Source organism: Sus scrofa, chromosome 15 (genome assembly GCF_054392235.1).
Source record: "Sus scrofa isolate SSC_HxYL_T2T_F1_AM1 chromosome 15, Sscrofa_HxYL_maternal_Yorkshire_Landrace_v2.0, whole genome shotgun sequence".
In the NCBI taxonomy this organism is placed as follows: Eukaryota; Metazoa; Chordata; class Mammalia; order Artiodactyla; family Suidae; genus Sus; species Sus scrofa.
The window spans coordinates 112,765,079-112,791,584 of NC_139397.1; the positions used below are offsets into that span (position 1 = coordinate 112,765,079).

General features: G+C 33.4%; 1 long non-coding RNA gene across 4 annotated transcripts in view; it reads right to left on the reverse strand.

Moving 5' to 3' along the window:
* Positions 1-26,506, reverse strand: part of LOC110257012 (uncharacterized) — a 209,415-nt gene that overhangs the window by 153,694 nt on the left and 29,215 nt on the right. The window contains exon 3 of one of the 4 annotated variants that reach the window (XR_014830012.1): positions 26,154-26,288. The exons of the other annotated variants lie outside the window; for them this stretch is intronic. This is a non-coding gene — a long non-coding RNA (uncharacterized LOC110257012). The remainder of the gene's footprint in view (positions 1-26,153; positions 26,289-26,506) is intronic. 4 annotated transcript variants of the gene reach the window in all.

Genomic DNA, 26,506 nt, shown 5'->3' on the forward strand with positions numbered 1-26,506 from the left:
AACTAAAAAAAAAAACCCAAAACTGTTTATTCCTCATGTTACACTAAACCATTCATGAAACTGTCTTGTGTATGAGAGTATATCTATAACTTCTACTACAGAATTAGAATGTATCTAAAACAAATATCTTATAAAGCCTATTTGTTTGAATCAGGGTTTCTCAACCTCAGCACTATTGACATTTTAAGCTAGATAATTATTTGTTATGGAGAGGTTGGCCTGTGCATCATAAAATATACTCTTGCATCCCTGGCTTGTACCAAGCTGATGCCCTTTATAGCTCCTCTCCCACACCCTCCACTCTCCCTTGCCCTGTTGTGACAATCAAAAATGTCTCCAGATATTTCCAAATGTACCCTGGAGGAAAAACCACCTCTGGTTGAGAACCACTAGTTGGAGTTAAGATCCAATATAACCAGTAGATTGAAACTGGCTGACACGTCTTGTTTAATATATAGGTACCTGGTGTTCCCGTCATGGCTCAGTGGTTAACGAACCCGAGTAGCATCCATGAGAATGTAGCTTCAATCCCTGGCCTCACTCAGTGGGTTAAGGATCCGGCTTTGCCATGAGCTGTGGAATAGGTCGCAGACATGGCTAAGATCCCAAGTTGCTGTGGCTGTAGTGTAGGCTGGTAGCTTCAGCTCTGATTTGACCCCCGGCCTGGAAACCTCCCTATGCGTGAGTGCAGCCCTTAGACAAATATTCCTGTTCACGCTCTCCATCCTTTTTTTATTGCAATTTATTTTTTAAGAAAACCAGTAGTTTAACTCAATATCATTTTCCACAGTCTGAATTTTTGTAGATGACCTACCTTTTGTATAATTGAACACATTTCTTTGTTCTTCTACTTCCTATAAATGGGCAGTTAGACTTAAGAGAGGCTTGATAAGATTCTGGGTCAATTTTCTAGCAAGAGTACTTCAGAGTTGTCATCGTGTGCTCCCATCAGAAGGCACATGATGTCAGGTTATTTGTACATTTATGATATCAGATCATTGCCCACAACTAGCATTTTACTCAAGGTTGCCAAACTGAGATATCTTAATGTCATTATGTCTTTTAAAAAATATATGACCTTGATTTATAATATTATAAGAATATATTTTCTCTCATTGACAATTTGGTTACCTTAGGTTACACATCATATAAAGATGCAGGAGAAATTCTGGATACTCTTTATTTAATTTTTTTCAAATATATATTTTAGTTATTACTATATTTTTATTTGTATATTTAGATAATACTCTTGCTTTTCACACATTTCCTAGTGATAATAATTATTTTTTTATTATACATTGATTTACAATGTTCTGTCAAATTCTGCTGTAGAGCAAAGTGATCCAGTCATACCTATAACTTCATTTAGCATCACCCAAAATCTACCAATTATTTTTTCCCATTTTAAATTATCTTTTAACTCAAGGATTTAAAGGTATTTGTTCTATTTAATTCATCACAAATATTATTTTTATTTTTGTTCATGTTTTCCATTTCTGACCAGGAGAAGCATTTCCAAGTGGGACCCATTTGATATGATCACAGTCATATGTATAACTTTCATGCTTTGTACTCTAGCTAGATGCTTACACTACATGTAAAATAGATCCTTGCATTATATATAAAGTTATACATTACTTGAAGGTAGATTCTAATGAAATATATATATTATAACCCCTGAGTCAACCACTAAAAGTGGTAAAAGAATGAGGGCATATTATATATTCCCTCTGTTCCCTCCAAGCCATGCTGAGTCCATTCTGCCTACCTAGTGACGCACCTGTGATTAAGCAGCATCTTCTTTACAGTTATCTTTAAGTTGTTGTAGCCACTCTCACCTTGTCCTTTACTCACACGTGAGTAAACAATCTTCTAATTAAATTCATCTTATTGAACACTCTGAATATCATATCATAGTCAGAATATCAAATAATTCAAGGATTATAAGAATATTTGTTTTGGGGAGGAAGTATTACTGAACTCAACTTGGGTCCACTTGCCCAACGCACAGCAAAGCCGGTCTACTGACACTGAGTTGTGGTGAAGGAAATTACAGCATTTATTGCAGGGCACCAAGCAAGGAGAACTGTCAGCTGGTGCTCAAAAGAACTGAACTCCCTGATGCCTGCAAGAGAGGGCTTTTAAAGTCAGTGTGAGGGAGAGAGTCACAGCTCCTGAACAATTCTCTTTGATGGTGAAGTGGCAGGGTGTTGTTTTAGGAATATCAACCATCATCCTTCTGATCTGGTGTCTATGTGCTGTGGTCAGCATGCAGTTAACTTCCTCTACCTGATGGGGGGTTTAGTATCTTTAAAACAAACTCAACATTGTGGCTCAGGATATTCTCTATAGCCCTTGAGGAGGAACTAAAAGGTCCTAGAACTATTATTATTTTGTTTTTCTTGATTGCTTTATTTGCTTCTGTATTTTCACACTTTTCCAGTTAAATTTGCTCTTTGGAATTGGGGGAAGGCCTAGAAATTTAAATCTTTTCTACAAACAAGAGGCAAGGGACATAGTAAAGGTGGGGGGGAGGGTGTCTGTCCCTGGGGAAGGTTCCACAGAGTCCTATGTGGTTTCAGAAGGTGAGCAGGGAAACTCAGTGATAGAGAAATCTAAGTAGAAAAATTAAAATTAAAAAAATTAGATTAAAACTTAATTCTAAAGGATCAGAAAAGGTTGTGTGAGAGAGAGAAAGAAAGGAAATGATAAACATTAACTATAAAAGAAAATAGATTGAAATTGAAGGAAGAAAAACAAAAGGGCAAAATAAAGTTATGAATATTATAAAATAAAATAAGCATGAACGATTATGCCAATAATTTTTAAACATTTAATAACAAAATTTCTATTAGCTATCATACAGTTAGATATTTTTCTGACTGCTCTGAAATCACAGGGACAGAGGAAGACTTAACCAATCCAGGGTGGTGCATTACAGAAGAAGGAAAAAAAAAACACATGGAACAAAAAAAGAAAAAAAGAGGAGAAACAAGAAATCTAAAAAAAGCAAAAGGCAAAACTAAACAGGAGTTTCTCAGCAATTAAACCTACAGCAAAGCTATAAAGGGATGAATGAAAGCCAAACAATTACTAAGTAAAGAAACTAATCTGAAAATGCCACATGTTATGTGATTCTATTTATATGACATTATTAAAAAGACAAAACTATAAGAATAATAAATAGATCACTGGTTGCCAGGGGTTTAGGGAATGTGGAAAGGGTGAATAGATGACCAACAAAGGATGTTTAGGGGCAGTGAACTCTTCTGAATGACAATATAATTGTGGATACATGAAACTCTGCATTTGTCAAAACCCAGTGAACTTTACAGCATAAAAAGTGAAACTTAACATATACAATTTAAAAAATCATTTAAATGTTAGGGAATACCATCATGAAATACAGACTATGATGAACTATTCTAACTATATTAACAAAGGTACTAACCTCACTAAATGAAGTTAAGGGAAGAACTGCTGACCTAAGAAATTTTAGAAATAGTGGAGACTGTAAGACTAAAGGCAAAAGGAACTGTATATAAACACTGAACTCTATTGGCAAAGTTCTGGACCATGGGGGTATGGGTTAAAAATTTGAACCTGAAATTCTTGTATACTGAAATTAAGCAGGCAAACGGATGGCAGATACTGGGTGTGTTGGTGTGGGGATAACAGAGGAGCAAAAGGGGAAGTCTAGCATAACCCAGTTGGTATTATATTAGAGCATGAACTCATATGCAGCTGAATATAGATCCAGATCTATATATCTATATATCTATATATACACAAATGTCTATAGCTGTGTATATATGTACAGGTAATTATACACACACATATCTTATTTCTCTCTCAGTTGAGAGATCCTAGAAGCAAGGCTACTGCAGTGGCAATAAGCTTACCCATCACCCAGATCTTGATTTCTTATAGTACTCTAATCCAGGTCCCTTTGGGGAAAAAGGAAACATCTGATACTAAGGCTTAAGATTGTTTCGGAAATATACAAGATAAGTCTAGAGAATCTTGTAGTACCAGAAAGCAAGGAAGTGCTAGGAATAAATAAATAAAAGATGTCAGAATTCCTGTCATGGCTCAGGGGAAAGGAATCTAACTAGCATCCTTGAGGACACAGGTTCAATCCCTGGCCTTGCTCAGTGGGTCAAGGATCTGGCATTGCCATGAGCTGTGGTGTAGGTCACAGGCATGGCTCAGATCTGGCTTCACCATGGCTGTGGTGTAGGCCAGCAGCTACAGTTACAATTCAACCCCTAGCCTGGAAACCTCCATATGCCACAGTGAAGCCCTAAAAAATACCTAAATAAACAGTGTCAACCAAATGACTAGTAACTATAGGGGCAAAATAGCAGCTTATTTGAAGTCTTAGAATTACAATTATTACAGATTCAGGAAGATCCCAGGATAGTGTCCCACTGGACGAAAGTGGGCAGAAATTTTTATGAGAAAAGGGGGGCAGTTAATGCAGGCTTAAACACAGGTGGGCTTTTTTCCTGGTTGTTTTTTTTTTTTTTTTTTTTTTTGGTATTTTTAGGGCCACACCCACAGCACATGGAAATTCCCAGCCACAGCAGGATCTGAGCCGCATCTGTGACCCACAAGACAGCTCATGGCAGCACCAGATCCTTAACCTACTGATCGAGGACCGGGATTGAACTTGTGTCCTCATGGATACTAGCTGGGTTTGTTACTGCTGAGCCACTATGGGAAGTCCTTAAACACAAATTCTTTACCGAGAATTTGGATGGGTGGGTAAAACTGTTTCCACACACACAATTGGGTTATGGAAAACATCTTATCTGTTATTAGGGAAAGCTTTGTTTTCCTTAGTCCAGAAAAAGTTCAGTTCTCAGGATTAATTTTTCCTTTTGACAATTCGGCAATGATTCAGCAGTTTTATTTTAGAGTGTTCAGCAGAAGTCCAGCACAGGCAACAAACCCAGAGGTCCTCAGGTCAAACCTCAGTCATTCCTGACACAGCTCTTTTTATAAAGGAAAATAAAACTATGGTGACATGTCCAAGGGACACTTTCAATAGCCAAGAGGGAATAGTTTGAGCTACAAAATAAATAATTTTAGAATGGGATCATAATCAAAATGATTAAATATCCATGAGTCCATACTGATATAAATAAATGACCAAAACAAATAAATGAAGAGTCAAAATGCATGCTACATACTAGTAGTTCATACTGTCTCCAGCTATAATCCAGAGCCACATGGATCAGTGAAGAATTACAAATAAAAGGCATATCTTATCTTTCAAAAAGGTGGAATATAACTCTCCTCTTCATAAGTTTGGATTGTGAATAGTGACTTCCTTCCAATGGGTGCAGTATGGAGAAAGTGAAGGGTGAAAGAATAACTTTATGATAAAGAAACTTGACAAATATTGCCTCATTCTCACCAGTGATATGAAATGGTTTGAAATGATATGACTAGAAAGGCACTTTACATCTGTGATCTTTTTCCCAAAAACCTGAAGTCCAGCCTAATTATGAGGAAATCATGACCAGATGAGGGTCACTAATATAAAATATCTGAGCAGGACCCTACAAAACAGCTTAGGTCATGAATAATAAAGAAACTCTGAGAAACTGTCACAGCCTAGATAGATAAGCCTAAGGAGACATGATGACTAAATATAATGTGGTGTCCTGAATAAGATTCTGGAACAGAAAAAAGACATGAGGTTAAAAACAAAGGAAATCTAAATAAAGTGCGGATTTTAGTTAATAATAATAGGTCAATATTGATTCATTAATTTAAAAAATATATTTCCTCATGGAAGATGTTAATAATGAGAAAGACTAGGTGTGAGGATATAGACACACAGTTCTATGAATCTACAACTGTTCTAAAATATAATAGTTATTAAGACAAACATACTATGTGCTAAAAACACTGTATAAATTTTGTCTGCCCTCCTACTTGCTGGATATATTTTCTCCTCAAATTTCTACTGAAGCTCAAGTAATATTTCAATGACATCCTCAAATCAAACAGTCATATGTATCTGACCAGGATCCAAAATAAATTATCTACAAATCTAAGGTCTGGTCTCTTTTCGCCAGTGTACTAAAATTAATAAGCTTGTAGACATCCTTTATTTGAAAGGAGTTTTTGTTTACCTTCAAGCAGCAATAAACGTCTAACACTATGGGTGGAATACATAATCTGTCTATAAGGTCGTGTAATAAAGGAACTGATAAAACTAAGAAGTTATAAATTAATAAGAAATATGTCAGAATCATCTTCCTTACTTTATAGGATTATCATAGTTCATGGAAAAAAAATGATAGGACGTCTAAATTTATCAACTTTAAATGTTTCCATGAAATATGAAGCAAATAGTTGGTGCTTATAATATTATCAGAGTTAACGATTTTGCAGTTTACTTATGCTTTTAGACTAGATCATCTGATCTATTCACCAATATAAGTGGCTGAAACTATTTTCAACATCTTTGAATTTTTATATTTATTTATTTTAAGTGCTTACAAATTTTAGAAAACTTATACAATCAGATTATTCTCTACATGCTTACTTTTACATGAGATAATGTGATTAAGGAAAGAACTGTGGATCACGATGACTTTTATGCACCTAACAGCATTGCCAAATTTAAATGCATGCCTTTTACTTTGACTTTTAAAAGAAAGCAACCCATTGATTAATGATGGTTGAAATTTCTTTTCTCCTTGTGTCATTCTAATTCCTGAAAGTTATAGCAGGTCAGAAAACATCCGAGTGGTTTGTTCAAGAGCCAATTACTTTTATGAATACATTAAGAGGGAAAATGTTCAGTATATCACCAGAATTTAATGGAGGACTGAAGTGAAGCTTTAAATGCTTCCTTCCCAAGTTGCCCTTATAAAAGCAAAGCAAACACAAATATTTATATTTATGATGATGATTTTCTTCTGAATTTTGTTATATAATATATATTTGAAACTAATATAAACAATTCAATTGACACATGGATATATACATTAAGCTGTATTAGATGCCAACATATTTGAGACAAATCCTTCACATAAGAATAAAATTTATAGAAAAGATTTCATATAAGTTTGTCATCCTTTGCTACTCCCCTTGAAAGTGAATAGTAGTTAATCTACTTAGTTTCATAATCAATAAGCTAGCTAATAATACAAGAACATATAGAGGGAAACAGTTCAAATTTAAGGATTTTTAAAACAGTGTCTTGTACCTGGCTTCCAAATGATTTAGGCAAGGATTTCTCATGTTGGAATTTCTAATGATATTCATAAGCATAGGAACATGACACACATTTACAAAGTCTTAAATGTAAATGTCTCAGGTAAAACACCCCAGAAAGTCATGTCCCATCCTGAGGCTAATTCATTAGCACTTCACCTATGACAGTCACCAGCATTAACTTTCAAATGAACTTTCCTAACTGCTAAAAATAGTAGGAACAATTTGTTATTCCTGGAATGGTTTTACACATTGAATATTCATTTTAATGTCCAAAATAATGCCTTCAAGATACAAACAGATATAAACTAGTATACCCTGATAATTTTGTGTCTAGATACATTCAGAGACACTTGAAGATTCTGAATAGAAAAATCAAATAACTAAAAAATAAGGTATCCTTATATGAATGATAATCTTCATAAACAATGTTGCTAATAAATTACCATGTGAGATTGCCATTATGTTTTGAATGGGCAATATCCATTTTTTGTCCTGTCATTTAAGCCATTCATTAATTGTGACCTCTATTTCAACATGGTGATGTTCAAAATGGCATGCACAATTAATTATGTATGAGGTTTGTTCAATACTTTCTCTGAAAGTTTTGTATTTTCCGACTGTACCAATAGCTTTCAATCGAGTGAATACTGCATAGGATTAAATACCTAGGAAAAGATTATAGATAAATAAATTCAATGTTTTATGGGAATGAAGTATTGTCATTATATTACCTTTCATTTGTACAATGTAATAAAGTTTGCCAAATTGTTTTACACTGTGTAATACATTTAAAATTTTGAGCTATGCATTGGGAGATATTGCTATTTCCATTTCAACAAACTGAGCAAAATCATAATGAGAGGGGTTGAAGAAAGAAGCAAAAAAGTAAGAGTCAAAGAAGCAGGATAATAGGCAAGCTCTATTAAGGATGAAATATATATGCAGTCTTATTAAAATTGCAGGGGAGCTGGATATTCCATAGGAGAATTAAAACTGATGTAGTCGTCTTATCAAAGTTAATCTAATGGATATTGTTTTTCAAGGCCTGAATTTTAGGTCCCAGCTTTTTAAAATGTCTCTTTCTGTCCCCTATTCTGTCCGTGAAGAAGTAAAGAAGCATCCTAGTGATCTCAGATAGACAATATTTCCTTGTGCCCACAAGTAGTACAAGAGGAGCTTGTGAAAACTGGCAATGCAGCAAGCTGGGATTCTTGTCCCATGAGTTATAAATACAGGCAGTTAGCATCTATTAAGTTCTCTTTCTGTATAAAGTGCTGCAAGACTAATGTCGTCCTTTTTTCCCTGCTAGAGTAAGGAGTTTACAATTTAAGACTGCCAGGCTTTCAGTTTGTTATATCGTGAGAGATAGTAAGCCTAATCATTAAAACCAGTTGTCATTATTTGGATTAAGGCAATGCAGTTGTTATTATTTGACATTAACAAAAACTTTTCTTAAAAATTACAGGATCTTGACTCTAACACATTTTTAATCTAATCCTATTATTACTGGTTTAACGGTTCTCGTATCTTCATTTTACCAATAATTTAACACTATGTACTTATTATTTTACTATCTTTTGGGATTTCTGAAGCTAATAATTGACATATTAGAGTACTAAAAAATTAATTCAGTTTTATCATTGCCAATTCTTTGCTGGAACTTCTATATCATCAGCCAGAGAGAGAAAGTATAGGAGTAAAGCAAAGAAAGTTAAATAGAATCCTATTTATTAGCGTTACAATTATTGATTTAATATTTTAAGAAAAGAACCTGTGAGTGAAATACGTGGTTCAAGGTCATAAATGCAAATTTGTGTTACTAACTCAAATCCATGTACTCATTACAGGTAGCTATTTTATAAGTCTGTTCCCAGAATTTGCTTACATTTTTATGGAAAATTTTGCATCCTCTCACACAAAGATCATGCAATTTTTTATTGATTCTAAGGTAGTAGTTAACTTCAAGAGAAAACTGCCTATGCCACAGTAATAAAATGGAAAAAAATTAAAGAGCATCCATAGTAAATGTCTCTGTTAATCATTGTGACAGTCAATTAGTAAATTCATATTCTGTCATCCTAAAGTAAAGATATGTGATAAACTATTTTCTATTCTTTTAGTTATAGATTTCTTTTAGGAAATGTTGTCACTAGTTTTTCTATCTATTTTTAACAAGAAGAGACCACATTTTGTCATGTTTAAAATGATGCGTATAGGACTTTTTGCAACATGGTAGCAGTGACAGAAGCCTAATTTTGAATCTTTCTGAATTTGAACATAAAAACAGATAGCACATTCATGGAAAACATTTAAAACAAACTCTATTGCAATGCACCTCTTCAAAACACAAAGAAGTAGGGCCAAATCATGAAGAGCCACAAGACCTGCCTTGGATCCACACCCGAGCAAGGGAAATTAACAGGAAAAATGAAAGACCTGAGAACAGGAAAACCCCACAAGAACAAACATATTAATTCGAAGGTGAGCCAAAGTGAGCTAAATAATTATAGACCTTACTCTTAGAAGGAGAAGGGTCTATCTGCTACTATAATGTGAGCAAATGAAGGAAAACATGTTTGAATTCAATTAGCAAGTGGTATTATGTTCCTAAATTACTGTTGATAAGACAATTTAACAATAGTACCTTTTATTTGATGTTATGATTCATTGTTTTTCTCAGCAACTTCTCAGTGAATATCCTCCAGGCTAATTTTTTTTTTACATATACATAATTCTTTAAGACTAGGTTCTTGGATGCTATATTCCTTATTCAAAGAGACTCAAAACTTTTGTTATACTGTCTTTCAGCAAGTTTAAATGTATCCTTTATCCAGCAGTCTATTGAAACCCCATGCTTCCCAGAACACTGCAAATATTTGATACATATTTACTGACTAAATATATAGATAAATGATAGATTGTATAGTTAAGTAAATAGATTAGTTTCAGACCACTATCTTTGGGAATCATTGCAGCCATAAAATTATATAACACTGTCAATCTCAGAAACAATGTCGACAAAAAGTATGCACTCTTTCTTTCTCTCCAATGGGCATTTTATTTATTTATGTAGATAATTTTTTTTTGTTCTCTGCTTTTGATTTTTGTTTATTACCTAAGTTTCAGGTGTTAAGCAATACAATTTGGCATCCATATATACCACCTCAAATCACTTTTCTACTTAACCACTGAAAATTAGAAATTTTAGCTTTGGCAAATCTTTGTAAAAAACGTTTTGCTTTTTAGTAATTGCTATACCGAAGTTTTAATTTTGAAATTATTATATCTATATATCTTTTTTTTTTTAATGGCCGCACCCTGGCATATGGAAGTTCCCAGGCCAGGTGTTGAATCCAAGTCATAGCTGTGACCTCCATCACAGCTGAGGCAAGACTGGATTTTTTTAACCAATTGTGACAGGTTGGGCATCAAATGCACTCCTCTATAATGACCTGAGCCACTGCAGTTGGATTCCTAACCCCCTGTGCCATGGTGGGGACCCCTGAGGTTACCTTCTAAATGAAATTGCTATTGTTTAATAAACTTATCTAGCTTGGAATCAAAAACTTTGGCATTAAAATTGATTTTTTTCACATTCTGAATGAGTTTGTAACACAAATGAAACCATTAGTACCCAAGATTGTGAAAATTCTACCATACTAGCAGTAGAAAATTTTGAGACAAAGGCTTTAAGAATATCAGAATTGAAATAATTAGTTGAAAAAAGATCTTTAGATTTGCTAAAGTAATATTTCACAAGACACCCTCAAACAAATTAAAACATGTTAAAATTCTTTTATAAAATAATTTTTGTGGTTTCTTTTAAATTTTAAATTTAAAAAAAAATTTTTGGATGCACCCTCAGCACGCGGAAGTTCTTGGGTCAGGGATCAAATGGAGCCGCAGCAGTGACAATGCTGAATCCTTATGTGCTAGGCAACCAGGAAATTCAAAAAATATGTGTGGTTTTAATACAACATGAATACATATTTTTCTCTAGTTCTTTTAGATGGTTGACTGAGCTAGAGAACTAATATTGTTTCAGAATAGATTTTCTTACTGTTAATGAATGGAATAAAATGCTATATAAAATTATTAATAATCTATAAAACCTATAATATCAAGCATTTTTACGGATTATTCCTCTTTATCAGTATTAAGAATAATACCTATCATTGTAATTTGTAGGATAGACTTACTCAATTTCCAATTTATTTATTTATTTTTTATTTTTGTTTTTTTGTCTTTTTTTTGCCTTTTCTAGGGCCGCTCCTGTGGCATATGGAGGTTCCCAGGCTAGGGGTCTAATCGGAGCCGTGGCCGCCAGCCTATGCCAGAGCCACAGCAACACGGGATCTGAACTGCGTCTGCAACCTATACCACAGCTCACAGCAACACCAGATCCTTAATCCACTGAGTGAGGCCAGGGATCAAACCTGCAACCTCATGGTTCCTAGTCAGATTCGTTAACCACTGCGCCACAACGGGAACTCCTCAATTTTCAATTCAAATAATGTATTCTGGAGTTCCCGTCGTGGCGCAGTGGTTAACGAATCCGACTAGGAACCATGAGGTTGCGGGTTCAGTCCCGGCCCTTGCTCAGTGGGTTAACGATCCGGTGTTGCCGTGAACTGTGGTGTAGGTTGCAGACGCGGCTCGGATCCCGAGTTGCTGTGGCTCTGGCGTAGGCTGGCGGCCACGGCTCCGATTAGACCCCTAGCCTGGGAACCTCCATATGCCGCAGGAGCGGCCCAAGAAATAGCAAAAAGACAAAAAAAAAAAAAAAAAACAAACAAAAAAAAAACAAACAAAAAAAAACAAATAATGTATTCTACTTGATATATACCAAACTAATTTATAAATTTTGCTGAGTTTCACTACTAGTTATGTGACAGTGTTAAAATGTTATTTCTAGATGACTTTTTTGAAAAATTGTCCAATCAGTTGCTCCGTACCTTCAGTGATCATGGAGTTGTAGCTAGAAATTTGCCTTGAACTTTCCCTTTTGCAACATAATGGGTTGATTTTTCAAAATGAATGATACTTTGATAGCTTAGGACATAGTATTGAAACTGGGAGATCAGTAGAGTTAAACTGGAATCTTATTAAACTGAAAATTCCTGCCCCCCTGCCTCATACTTCTGACTGATTTATTGGGGCTGGAGTAAGGATAAGAATTCAAGTTAACAGAAATCCAAATGGTATGTACTAGTGAGACAGATTTGGGAATCAGTGATGTAAAGAACTATATAGTCCTCTCTTAGTTGAGGGGCATATGTTCTAAGACCCCCAGTGGATGCTTGAAACCTCAAATAGTACCAAACCCTATACATACTGTGTTTTTTTCCTATACATACATACATATGATACAGTTTAATTTATAAATTAAGCACTACAGAAGATTAGTAACAGTAACTAGTTATAAAATAGAGCAATATACTGCAATAAAAATTATAGAAGTATAGTCTCAAAATATCATATTGCACAAGATTAATGCCTTTTCCATCTTAACTATGCACTTCTTCACAGTGTGGTCATAACTTTTGCAGTATGAGGTATTAGAGAAAAAATAGCACAAATTTCTTCTTCCTTCTTCACAATTTCACAAATATGAGATTTACCCTTACCACAGACCTTAGCCACCTCAGCATATGATTTTTTTTTTTCTTTCCTTAAGTCAGGAATGTTCACTGTTTCATTTAAAGGAAGCACTTTATGGTTTCTCTTTGGCATATCAGAATTTCCAGCATCACTACTTTTGTTCTTTGGGGCTATTATTAAGGAAAATAAGAGTTACTTGACTCTCATAGGACTATAGGACTATGGTACTATGAGAGTCAATCTGATAAATCAAGGGGGCTACTAAGAAACTATGGGATATACTGGACAAAGGCATGATTTACATCCTGAATGGGACAGAGCTGGTTAATGAAAGATTTCATCATGCTACTCGAAATGGGTGTGTAACCTACATTTATGAATTGTTTATTTCTGAAATTTTCCATTTAATATTTTGGACTTCCACTGACCATGGGTAACTGAAACTGCAGAAAGCAAAATCATAGAAAATGAGGGGTTATTGTATATATAATAACACATGTGTGCCAAAGGTCTCTCTGATTTTTTTTTAAAGGACCAATAAATCCTTCTCCTAATGCCCTTCACCAAATCTAGGAAAAAGGAAGTGAATTGTTCCTTCTTGGTATAAGTATATGGATCTGAGGGGGAAAAAAGTATTTTGAGTTTGGAAACAAGCAAGAGAACTTACTCTGGGAAAACATATGTTCAAATCTGAAGATCCAACATGAAAGTTTGATAGATTTATAAAAACCCGGAGCACTAAAATGATTATGGTACTCTTAACGTGTAATCCAAAATGAAAATATTAACAATTACACATGAGTATTTGAGTATGTTCTAATCTTTCCTATTTTGATGTCATTAATGTTTCCTGAAATAACAAATAAAATTATTTTAAAACGATTAAAATGACTTTTCATTTGATGCCCTGGGCCATGATTTCTTCAAATATTTTTCTGTTCCTCTTTTTTTTTCCCTCATTGATTCCAGTTACACATGTATTAGAACTCTTGAAGTTGTCCTAAAACTTACTGATTCTCTGTATATTTTATTTATTTTTTGAGTCATTTTTCTTTCTTAGCTTCATTTTGTATGCTTTCTATCACTATATTTTCAAATTCCCTAATTTTTTATTTCTTCAATGCTTAATCTATCATTAATCCCCTTCATGGTTTCCGCATCTTTAAACTCATCATTATAGTTTCCACATCTTGAAAATTTTTTCACATCTCAAAATGTCTTTTTGTCTTCAATGTATCTCTAAAACATTTTATTTTTGAACTAATAGAATTCTTTCTAATGTTTTGATATCCCTTCTACTCATTATAGCCTCTTCATCAGTTTTTCACTGGTTTTAATTCATTTTTCTCCCCATTCTTTTTGGTAGTTTCCTGGGTTTTTTGTTTTTTTTTGTATGCTGGATAGTCTTTGACTGGATGACAAAACATTGTGAATTTAATTTTGCTGGGTGCTCTGTATTTTTGTATCATTATATATGTTCTGGGGCTTTGATCTGGGATGCATTTTTTTTTTTTTTTTTTTTGTCTTTTCTAAGGCTGCACCCCCAGCATATGGAGGTTCCAAGGCTAGGGGTCTAATCCGAGCTGTAGCCGCTGGCCTATGCCAGGGCCACAGCAACATGGGATCTGAGCTGCATCTGAGACCTACACCGCAGCTCACGGCAATGCAGGATCTTTAACCCGCTGAGTGAGGCCAGGGATCAAACCCACAAGCTCATGGTTCCTAGTCAGATTCATTAACCACTGTGCCACGAGGGGAACTCCTGGGATGCATTTTAGTTACAAGAAAATATAGCATTGCTCTTAAGATTGTTTTCATTCTGAACTGAGGCAGTATTTGTATAGAGTTTATTAGTCTTAATTATTGGACAAAAACTTTCTCAGTACTCTGCATTGCCAATTTTGAGGATTTCCAGCTAGAATAATGGAAACAGTCTATTCCTGACCCTGTTTAAAACCTGAGTACTGCTCTCGTTAGGTCTTTTAGGTGCTCTCCCCCAGCCTAATTACTTTTCTTATTTACTTGTTTTAATCAGTACTCTATGGAACATTCTAAAACAGCAATCTGCAGCTCTCTAGAATGCTCTCTCAGTTCAGTACCTCCTTAGCTTTCATCCCTTAAGACTTTTTGGCTTGGGTTCTTCGTTTCTGCCCCATGTTTTATAAATTCTTTCAAGATAGCACACTGTGAGTACTGTAGGATTTATCTCATGAATTTTCCACCTCTCACTATCCTTCATTGACTGATGGCCTATCTTGAAAACCTTTGTTTCAGACAGGAAGTAAATCCAATTCCTGTTTAATGCCCTTGTCCTGAATGCGACTTTTTTTTCAAATTATAGTTGAATATATATATATATATATATATAGATATATATATTCTTTTTCAGATTTTTTTCCTTTGTAGGTTATTACAAATTAATGTAGTTCCCTGTGGTATGTTGCAGGTCCCTGTTGTTTATCTATTTTTTATATAGTAGTGTGTATCTGTTAATGTCAAACTTCTATTTTATCCGTCTTCCCCTTCCACTTTAGTTACCATAGACTGGTTTTTGTATCTGTGCTGAATATACTTTTTAATCAAGAAAACTTCAAAATAAAAGGAAGTGCAGTATAAAATGGTAAACTCGATGCATTAATCTTTAAAAATATATTGACTGTAAAAAAATAAAAATACTGTGTTGGTGATTTTGAAATATATACAAAAATTTTCAACCGTGAAATAAAAGGGCACACATGCTTAAAAGGCTCAGTAATGGGTGAAAGTGTTCTAAAGTCCTTTTCTGTTTGAGGAAATGTAAATGTGTCATTAATATTAGCTATTCACAAGTCAATGATGCATGCTGTAATCTAGAGTAACATTTAAAAAGTTATAAAACTGTATATAAATTTCAAAGTAACAGAAAAAAAAATGACATAATGGGAAATAGCTAGATAATGCCAAGGAAAGCAAAAGTCAGGGGGGGAAATATAGTACAAGTAAACCAATAAAAGCACAGATTAATACAGTAGATCAAAAATTATGTACTATTAATTTCATTAAGTAAATTTGTACTATGCCACCCAATTAAGACACAAATATAACTAGACTGAATTAAAAATTAGACAAACAAAAAGACAAGCCAAAAAAAAAAAAAAAAACGATTCAACTATCTTCTGCATACAAGTATTCACCTAAAATTAAAGAATATCAAATGGATGAAAAAGAAAATTTAGAAAAGATATGATTTGAAAATATTAACAAAAGAAAATGGTCTAGATATATGGATGTCAAAGTAAATATCAAGACACAAAACATCATTGATGATAAAGAGGAAATTTCATAAGAAAAAATTTAATTCACCAACAAGAAAAGAAAAATTCAAAATTAGTATTCATCTTTAAAAATATGGCCTTCAAAAATAAAAGAAGCAAACATTGGGAGATCTGCTAGAAAAGAAGTGATAAATATGAAATAATACACATGTTCCTCAGCAAGTTAATGAAAATAGGCGAGAAATAATGTAAAAGTAGACAAGATTTGGAAAAAGTGGTTAACAATTTGATTTAATATAAAGATCTCTCAGCAGCTACAGAAAACTCAATCTTTTCAAGCATATGAGATGATTTTCCAAATATTCTTCATATATTCTACCATAAATATGTCTCAACCACTGACATTCTTTGGATAAATTAGAAAAAAATAAAAACCAGATAACTTGTAAATCACTATATTTTTTAAAATTTAAAATATACTTCTAAATAATGTATAGGTTAAAGAAAAATACCATGAAAGTCAGTTCAGACAATTTAGACCAAATGATAAAAAAGAGTTTGCGCATCAAAACTTGTGGAATGAAAAACTGTAACCTCTTAGAAAATTCTTATGCAAATTCACTATTAGGAAAAATGTTAAGTTAAAAATAGCAAAGTATTACAAGTATAATTTGGTTATTTAAAAGGTATTAAAATTTTAAATCTTCCTATCAATTTAATTAATTTCAAACACCAATGCAATAAAAAAAATTCTCTCCATATATGCATAAAATGTATGTTGAAAAATACAATATGTTTTCATAAGTAAAAAGAAAGACTAGCAAACTAGAAATCAATGGATACATCCTTAATTTGATAAAGACCATTTACCAGAAAAAAAAAAACCCTTTAAAATGGATATTTAGACAATATATTTATTAGTAAAAATATAAAAATTTTAAATATGAGATTAGGACAAGAAAACTGTTTATATTGCCTAGATATGTGTTCAGGTAAGAGAGGCAATAGAATTAATTATGTTAGTAGTTTATGACACATGTGTTATCACTTTGAAAAATTCTGCTCTCAATTATAACTGCAGTGACATCAGATCCCTGCTGAGCCACAAGGGAACTCCAAATTTATACCTTTTAACTGAAAAGAGTCTGAATATATTTTATCATTTTAACTTTTCTCTGAGTGCATGTGTTGCATGCTTTTATACTCTTTTATAAATATATTTGTTAATATGATTATTAAAATACAATAATTATAAAATATATATTAAAGTAAATCGCTATTTCTGGCATTAAGTTTACCAATTAGTTTATTAATTTCTCATTTTCTGCTTTATTTTGTATTTTATTAACCTAAAAAATAATTCTAATTAGAATTTTATGTCTTTTTCATTTTGTAAGTTTACATTATTGAGAAATTCAGATAGATAACCTGAGAAACTAGGTAAAATGTAAATTGATATCATCTTAAATGTAGTTGTACTAAAAATTTTGTTGTTAAGGTAATGGACCTTGAAAACTTACTCATTTAGAGGGCATCATGAATTAACACTTATATTTCAGAGATTTGATAAACTTCATTATTAATATAAATCACATTATAAAATAAATACAAATATATGATATACACATAAAAAGACCAAGTATTAGTCAAGAATTACTTTTTTTTTTTTTTGTCTTTTTGCCTTTTCTAGGGCCGCTCCCACAGCATATGGAGGTTCCCAGGCTAGGGGTCTAATCGGAGCTGAGCTGCCAGCCTACACCAGAGCCACAGAAATGTGGGACCCGATCCGCGTCTGCGACCCACACCACAGTTCACGGCAACACCGGATCGTTAACCCACTGAGCAAGGACAGGAATGGAACCCGCAACCTCATGGTTCCTAGTCAGATTCGTTAACCACTGTGCCATGACGGTAACTCCAAGAATTACTTTTCTTTATTCACCTGGTTTCTAGATATATAAACATATCTAGAAACCATTTCAAAACTGGGAAAAGGCTTACAGAAGATGATTACAATTAGTGTTATCATCTAGAAGATGAAATTATATTTTATATATCACTGAATACATTTATATAATAATTTATTCAATAATAAAAGAGTAGTTGACAATGTAACACATTGCCCAAAATGAAAGATTGTTTGATATAGAATAAAGTACTAAAGATAGAATATACTTCATAATGCTAACAATTTTATAGTAATTAATTGACTAAGAAAGCAAAAAAAATTGTTCAAAATAACTTGCTCTTGAGGTGATTTTGATTAAATGTTAAGTATCATAATTTAGTTTGATTACATACAAAATACTCCCAATAGTCAAAATACATTTTATGAGAAATACTCTGTTAATTATAATGACTTTCTTAATGATCAGTCCCAAATTCTGGAATGCCATCCTTTGACATGAGTTTTAAGTGTTAACTGAAGGTGACAATTAAATAATAAGGTTACTTATAAATTTTCCTAACGATAATTAATCAATCAGGGACTTTAATCAAAGCATCTTGATATTTTTGGTGTGTATTTTTAGAATGTAATCAAAGTCATGTGATACTGCCATTTTATGTGGTCAGAATATTCGGGAAACACATACTCAAAAGATTGCTAGGTACAAGGCAACGTTTTAAATGTGAATGGGAAAAAGAAAACAATTGTCCTAAGGGAACTGAAATCTAGTCGTGGAGGTTATGCTACAATATACAAATTACTACTAACAAATATAATCTAATAGGTGCTATACAAGCCAGACGGACGTTTTAAAGATATTGATATAAATGGATAGTTACTTCCAGTCAGAAAATCAGGGAAGATTTTGGGATAATTTACATTTTTGATCATTAAAAAGGCAAAGATTTGAACAGATTCGAATCTCATTGAAAGAAATGAAGCAGAAAAAGTTGAGTACTTTCTAGAAAATGGCCATATAGATGGATGCATATAATAAAATTAATGGCATGAAAGATACTTTGCTATTAGACTGTGGTAGGTCCTGGGATCCCAACAGAGCCTGACTGTTGGGATTATCTATCTAAATATTGTTTAATAGAGAATGTGGGAATATAAACATGGGAGAAGAAAAATTATAGTTTTTATTTAATAAAAACTATTTTTGTTTAATAATCTTTATAGCATTCTCTTTTCCATGAATTATATTCAGAAACTGATTATTTCATGTTTGTTCATGTTTACAGGGTGACTTCTGACTACAACTTTAAAAGTCTGCTCTTTGCCAGCAGATAGGTAGTGTTTCTAAGCATGATCATTTGCAAGGAATAAGGAAAACACATTGTTAGATACTTTACAAAAAGCAATGGAAAGTTTCTACTTTCAAATTTTCATGTTAAAAAAACTGCAGTTTTGAAATGAGTTAGTTTCATCCTCAACTGTGTATTTTTTAGCCAATGGAGAGATCCAGGGGCAATTTTGTATTACATTTTTATCAGTAACTTTTTATACTCGATTACTTTAACAAGTACTTTTAAATTTTACAATACTTCTAGAAAACTACCTCTAGGTTCTTACATTTCTAATCAACTTTTATCCTGAAATATTTGTAATTTTTCTCTTGAACTTCTGAAGCTTTCCATATGTTGCCAGGAACGATATGATACAGAATATATTTTATTTTCCCTCTAGGTTTATTCAAGGTAGGCTTATAAGAAATAATCTGAATTTTGAGTTTTTATGAGACCTCACACAAAATGTAGTGATGGCTATAATTTTCAGAACTATTGGTTGGAATTATATTCCTATATTGCACAAATGTTTGATCAACAAGTAGGATTACATATATGAATCCCTCTACCTATTTTCTAAAGATGTTTTACTTTATCAGTCCTGTTACATTCCATTCCATTTTTCCATATTTCAAACAAAATAACAATTCCAGGAAGGACTTGCATTTCTCAACAAAAACATTTATATTTAATACTTTCTCTTGATAAGCACTATAAGGATCTATATTTTATCTTTCCAGATTAAAAATTTAGCATGACTGCTTTACTTTCTAAAACTATGAGTATGAGATTCAACTTTAAAAGGGAACAAATAGGAATATAAATTTGGCATAAAAAATGACAGGGAAGATATTCCATGTATCTGGAAACAACTAGTGTTGATGAAATGGATAGAAAACTCAAGAGTCAGCTGTTTTCTTTATTTTAGGCATGCAACAATTACTGGGAAATACAAACTCTTTGTACATAGAGGCTGTGCAGTACATGCTATTCAAATATCCCTGGTCCACATGCTGTGGACTGTTGGCTCTTCATGCCTTTCAAATCCCTAGGTCAACAGCAAATTCTGTTTTTCCAAATTGTTATTTGATGTATAGAAAAGAAGGGTCCTTTTTGACATAGCTTAAATGTTTACCAGCTTCTCGTGTATGATTTCCCCTATAGTATAGGTACTAACTATAACTGTTATAGATTTGTAATTCTTTAACAGAGGTATCAGTGGTTTAAAAGAAAACGACAATAAAATTAGAGTACATGAATTTCAAACAATAGGCAAATACTTACTTGTTTGTAGCAATGGAAGTTTAATATTAAATAAAACAAAATGCCAAAAATCCTCAAGGGGTTTAGATTCTAATGGAACACATTGAATTCAAGGTAGATTAATAAGAATGCCGTTTAGTCACATAGTGCTGATTTGCTTACTTCTTGAGCTAAAATGATTCTATGTCTATCTAGAAAATGTGTTTTCTTTTTTTATGGATTTTCCTAACACACAGCACTTCCAATGAATATTGTTCTGATAATTGCTTCCATTAAACCAATTTAGAAACCATATATTTTATGTACGGATCAGAAAGGAAGCAAATTAGATTCAAAGTCATACTGTGCTAAGTTCTGTGGCTACATATGAAAATTAAAGAGTATTGAGAAAGGCTACTTTATTTCGGATCCCATTGTCAATTGCTTGACTCTGCTAACAAAACAACAGTAGGAATCTGGTTTCACATCTTGACAAAGCAGCACAGTAGTCTTTTACTGAACAGGAACAACGTTATACTGTAAATATTTTCTGAAACCACAATTCATTTTCTTTTCCTGAAAGATGTTTGCAGCTTTTCTTGTAAGTCAATTAATACTATTAAAGTGAAATAAGGTTCAAACTTTGTAATATGACTGAACTAGGACAGTAATATATATATTACACAGATTAACTTGCTTAAGTCCTTAGTGAAGGACTTTAGATTTCTATTTGAAGTTCAATAATTTTGAAGGTATTCCTTTTTCTATTATTTTTTTTTGCTTTGGCCCTGATCATCTTCCTTTCTGTTATTATTTAAAGAAAGAAGTGTATTTTAGAAAACCAAATGTTATCATAACCTCAATTTGAAGAAAAGGTATTGTTTCATATAAATCTGCAGTCCGGTTTATAGCTAATGTTGTTTCTCATTTCCAAAGTGTGAGTACAAAGTAAGAGAGAATTATGCTAATGTTTAGAAAAACTTAGAGAACAGGCTCTTCCTCCTTATCTGGCCCTACTGTCATTGCCTTACTTCTGTTGCTTTGCTTCTCTCAACTACATCATTTCATCAAATTTAACTGCGAGTTAAATTTCCTCTTTGAGGGAGTTCCCTGGTGGTTCAGCAAGTTAAGGATCTGGCATCTCGCATTGTCACTGCTGTGGCTCAAGTCACAGCTGTAGTGCTTGCAGGTTTCTGATCTCTGGCCTGGGAACTTATGCATGCCATAGGATCAGCCAAAAAAAAAAAAAACTCTTCTTTGAGTCTCACTTCATGGTACGTCTAGGTTTCTTTTTAAGCTAAAAGTTTATTATGATGTTTTCCTGAGCCTGGAAATGTTTAAGTGATAGAGTTTGCTTAAGTTGACAGTTGACTGTGGTGAGGCAGAGAGTTGGAATGACAGAGAATGAGAGGGTTCTGGCTTTTCAGGTTTTATCAAGCAGAAGAATGAAAATTCTGTGCATTGCCTTGGACTGGAGAAGACTATTTTGCAGAGTGGATGATGATTTTTATCTTCTTAAGGATGTTACGAGATTTCCAACTACTATACTACTTTCAGCTTCTACTTCTAGAAATATCTAGTAGATGGTTATTTGGTTCAGAAAGACAAGGAAGAGATCACCTTGGGATTTAAATTTTGGCTCAAATATGATGTCTATAGCAGTGGAAGGAAGGATTTGAAGTATATGGGGTCATTAGAATTGTTGCAGCGTGGGAGAACAAAAACAGAACCTTGGATAACAGGAACAAGTAGGGAAAACAGGGTTGGTGAGAGATGTAGAAAAATGAGCATTTAATGATATTTTTGAAATAAAAAATAAGTGATTAACTTTTTTTTCCCTTCTTTTTAGGGCCTTACCCATGGCATATGGAGGTTCCCAGGCTAGGGGTCAAATTGGAGCTGGTCACTGGCCTACGCCACAGCCACAGCAACACCAGATCTGAGCCACATCTACAAGCTATACCATAGTTCATGACAACACCGGATCCTTAACCCACTGAGCAAGACCAGGGATCAAACCTGTGTCCTCATGGATGCTAGTCAGATGCATTTCTACTGAGCCATGACAGGAGCTCCAAAAAATAAGTGATTAACTATAAAGGCCTATAGATAAAAGCATAATACCCACATTATCAAGAAAAGGGTTAAAGAGATGAATATAGTCATGGTAATAATACTCAAACTACGCTAGACTCAGAAGTGGAAAACCTAATTTTTTGTCCTTGCTTTGAATTTAACTAAGGGCATGACATCTAACATACCTCTTATTCCTTCTGAGACTTGGTTGGTAATAAAAGGATGACCAAGGAGACTTCGAGATTTATTTCAGCTTTAAATTCCCATGGTTGCTCTATTATTTCTCCAAAATATACCACACTAGATAATTGCAACAATATTTGAATATTAAATCTCTATAACATATAACTAATGTTTAGCCCCCTACTAATCTATTCAACAATAATTTTCTTTGCCTATTAGCCCAGTGCAAAATACTGGGAAAAGAACACAGAACAAATACATTTTCTGGGTTTATGTTTCTTAAAATCTGGGTGGAGATAATGAATATAAGCTAAGAATTACATAAAAAAAACACACTAGAGTAAAAATGCTATAAATGGAAATTAGAACAGTGTGACATGCAAAGTCATAACAGGAAATAATCTATCACAGGCAATTTAATATAATAGCATTTGGTGAGACATTTGATGAGAAGATGGGTAAGAATATACTATGTGAAGAGGCTGGGAAAAGAGACGACATGGTGATAGTAAGGTAAGTGTGGTAGTGATGATGTGATGGAAGCAGAGTGAGCAAAAAGAATGTAGCTTAGAAAAGCTGGGGAAATATTCAGGGACAAGAACATGCAGAAATGTGTTATTTGTGTTTAAGATACAGATATGGCTGAGTAGAATTCCACTGTATACATGTACCACAGAAAGGCAGATACCACATGATGTTACTTATATGCAGAATCCAAAATATGGCACAAATGAACCTAGCTACAAAATGTAAACAGACTCACAGACGTAGAGAACAGAGGTGTGGTTGCCAATCAGGAGGTGGGAGGAAGTGCTAGGGAAGGGAGTTGGGGGTTAGTAGATGACAACTATGACATTTAGAATGGATAGACCAGCAAGGTCCTACTGTATAGCACGGGGAACTCTATCCAATTTCTTGGGATAGACCATGATGGAAATTAATGTAAAAAATAGCTATGTATATATGTATGACTGAGTCATTTTGCTGTGCAGCAGACATTGACACAATATTGTAAATTCACTATATTTTAATAAAGATACATTACAAAATCCTTAATATCATCCTTAGGTGATTACAAAGCCATTGGGGGATTTTGAAACTGAGAATAATGTGATCCAATTTGTATTTTTTGAAATTACTCTGGTTACTATAATAAGGAAGTTCTGAGGAAGATAAGAGTAGGATGTTGAAGGAGGTATTGTCAGGCTAGTGAAGTAGCAGAAATAAAATGTGATGACAGCTAGAACTAATGTGATAGCAGTGACAAGGCGGAAAAGAGGACTACTTGACATACATGCAGAGTAAAAGAAAATAGCATACCTGGTGATAGGTTGGATGCAGGCAGGGTGAGTGAGGGAGATGTAAATGATGACACCCAGATTTCTAGTCTGAGCCACATGAAAAATGGAAATGTCATTCTCTATGATTGGGAGCATTAGGGGTAGATCACACTTAGAGAAGAAGATCATAAGTTCAGTTTTGCATACATTAAATTTGAGAAGTTAATTAGGTCTTGTCAACTCCATTGCTTGTCTATTTTTTTTTTTTTTTGTAAATAGATTGCCCCACACTTAGAGTGTTGCACTTCACTCATTTTGTATTTTTTCATTAATTTAATATCCTAAACTTTGGAAAATTAACCTTATCCAACCAGTAATTTAAAACACATATTCTTTAATTCAATAAATTTTTATAAATTTCACAGATCAAAATGATGATGTGCATCTAAATAGAGTCTTCAAAAATAAGGATACATATTCTGAAATGGAAATTCTGTATAAAATTCATACTGAAAACCATTTTTGGATATATACAAATCTATAATGGACCTCAAAGTTCAGGGTTGATATTATGAGAACATAAACATTAATAGGGAAAAATAACAGTGGAAAAAGGCTTTTCATTAACATTGTGGAAAAAGAAGAGGAATGATGACAGCTGTGTCAGTAAATATTATCTGAAAATGGTTTCAGGTGATATCATATAAACAGTTAAGTTTAAAAGATATTCTCCCAGTTCATACACTTGAAAGTCAAAATCCATACATAATTAGGATTTACCCTTACAAACAAAAGTAACTTAGTTTCACTACTGGTGTGTTGCTTTGGTTTTAGATTTTGTTTCGTTGTTGCTACTGTTTTCCTTTGTATAAAATCAAAATTTGTAATCCAAATTTGGACAGAATTTGTTACAAGTTTTTGCTTTATTTTCTCTATCAAGCAAGAAGCTATTTATTCACTATAATACTGAAGGTTGCTCCTTTGTTGAGTACATTAGATACTGGCATGTACAAGCCTTAGGGTTTGTTTTGATTTCAACATTTGGTCTCTTGGTTTGAAAGTCAAATAAAAATAAAATTAGGCCTTTTTTTAAATTGTTGTCGAGCATTTTCAAACTACTTTATCCCATGCCCTATCCTACCTCATCTTTATGTGAAACCATTATTTTTTGAGTGCCAGAAGTAAAATTTTAAAAAGAAATAAAAATTTAATTGCTTTATTGTGTCTATTTCAATTATTTGAATCTCCACTATGTGCTGTTACCTGAAGGAAAGTGCTACTGCTTTTTTTCTCTGTTCTTTGTCTAACCTCTATACCTCACATGAGTATTGAGATTGAAATAAATACCAACCAAAAAGAGTAGTTAATACAAACACTGAAACTCATGGTGTGCCCTACCTTATTCTAGAGAATTGCTAAAGCATGACATTGCTACACTGGGACAGAAATTGTGAAAGTGCTTAGGGAACAGAAAGCACTGGTATAAAAAGATAAAGAGAAAAAAAATTAAAAATGAACAATATCAAAGCAAGTGAGTATGGTGCCTGATAGGTGGTGCTAAAATTAGCTTGGTGAAATAAATTAAGATGACACCAATTATAAATGGATAATATGTGGGGAAAAAAATCTCATTTAGAAAATATGTCATTACACATCTAGATAAGCCACAAAGTCCTACTATTTTTCATTGCCAAACATAACACTTTGTGTGTTACTGATGACTGGATTTTGTGGACCAAAGGGGGGAAAATGGGTATTATTTAAGTCTAGAATAACTTATTCATTTTTCTCAATAATTAAATTAGTAAATACAACTTAACTTTTTCACTTTTATTTTTCCAGTAAACAAAATATTAGAAAATGTCTCCAGCTTATTCTCCTTCAAGGAATGAAATAAAATATGTTCCTTATGAGTTTGAGAAAAATGGACCCTGGACTTCTTGTTAAATGGGGGAGAGTGATAGACTTTAGAGCTAATATACCATAAAAATACTTTTATTATAGAAAATCTATTTTCAATCTACCAACATTCAGTACTCACCTCTCTCCATGTTAGGGGAAATAGCCTATTGCATTACTCGGAAGGTATGGCACAAACATCACAAGTTGACTTCAGTGATTGACAATCTTGTATAATTCCTGTATTTTGAGTGTTGGTGGTTCTTCTAACCTGCTCCTAACCAACAGAATATGACAAAAATGTAGGGATGACACTGCCTTGATTAGGTTACATTATATGGCAAAGGTGATGGTTTTAGCTTCGTGAGTGTGTGTGTGTGTGTGTGTGTGTGTGTGTCCACTAGAGAACCTCTCCTGCTGACCTTGGAAAATGAGCTAGAATACTGTAAAATTCCTTAAGGATGGAACAATGTGTGTGGCAGGACAAAAAATGCA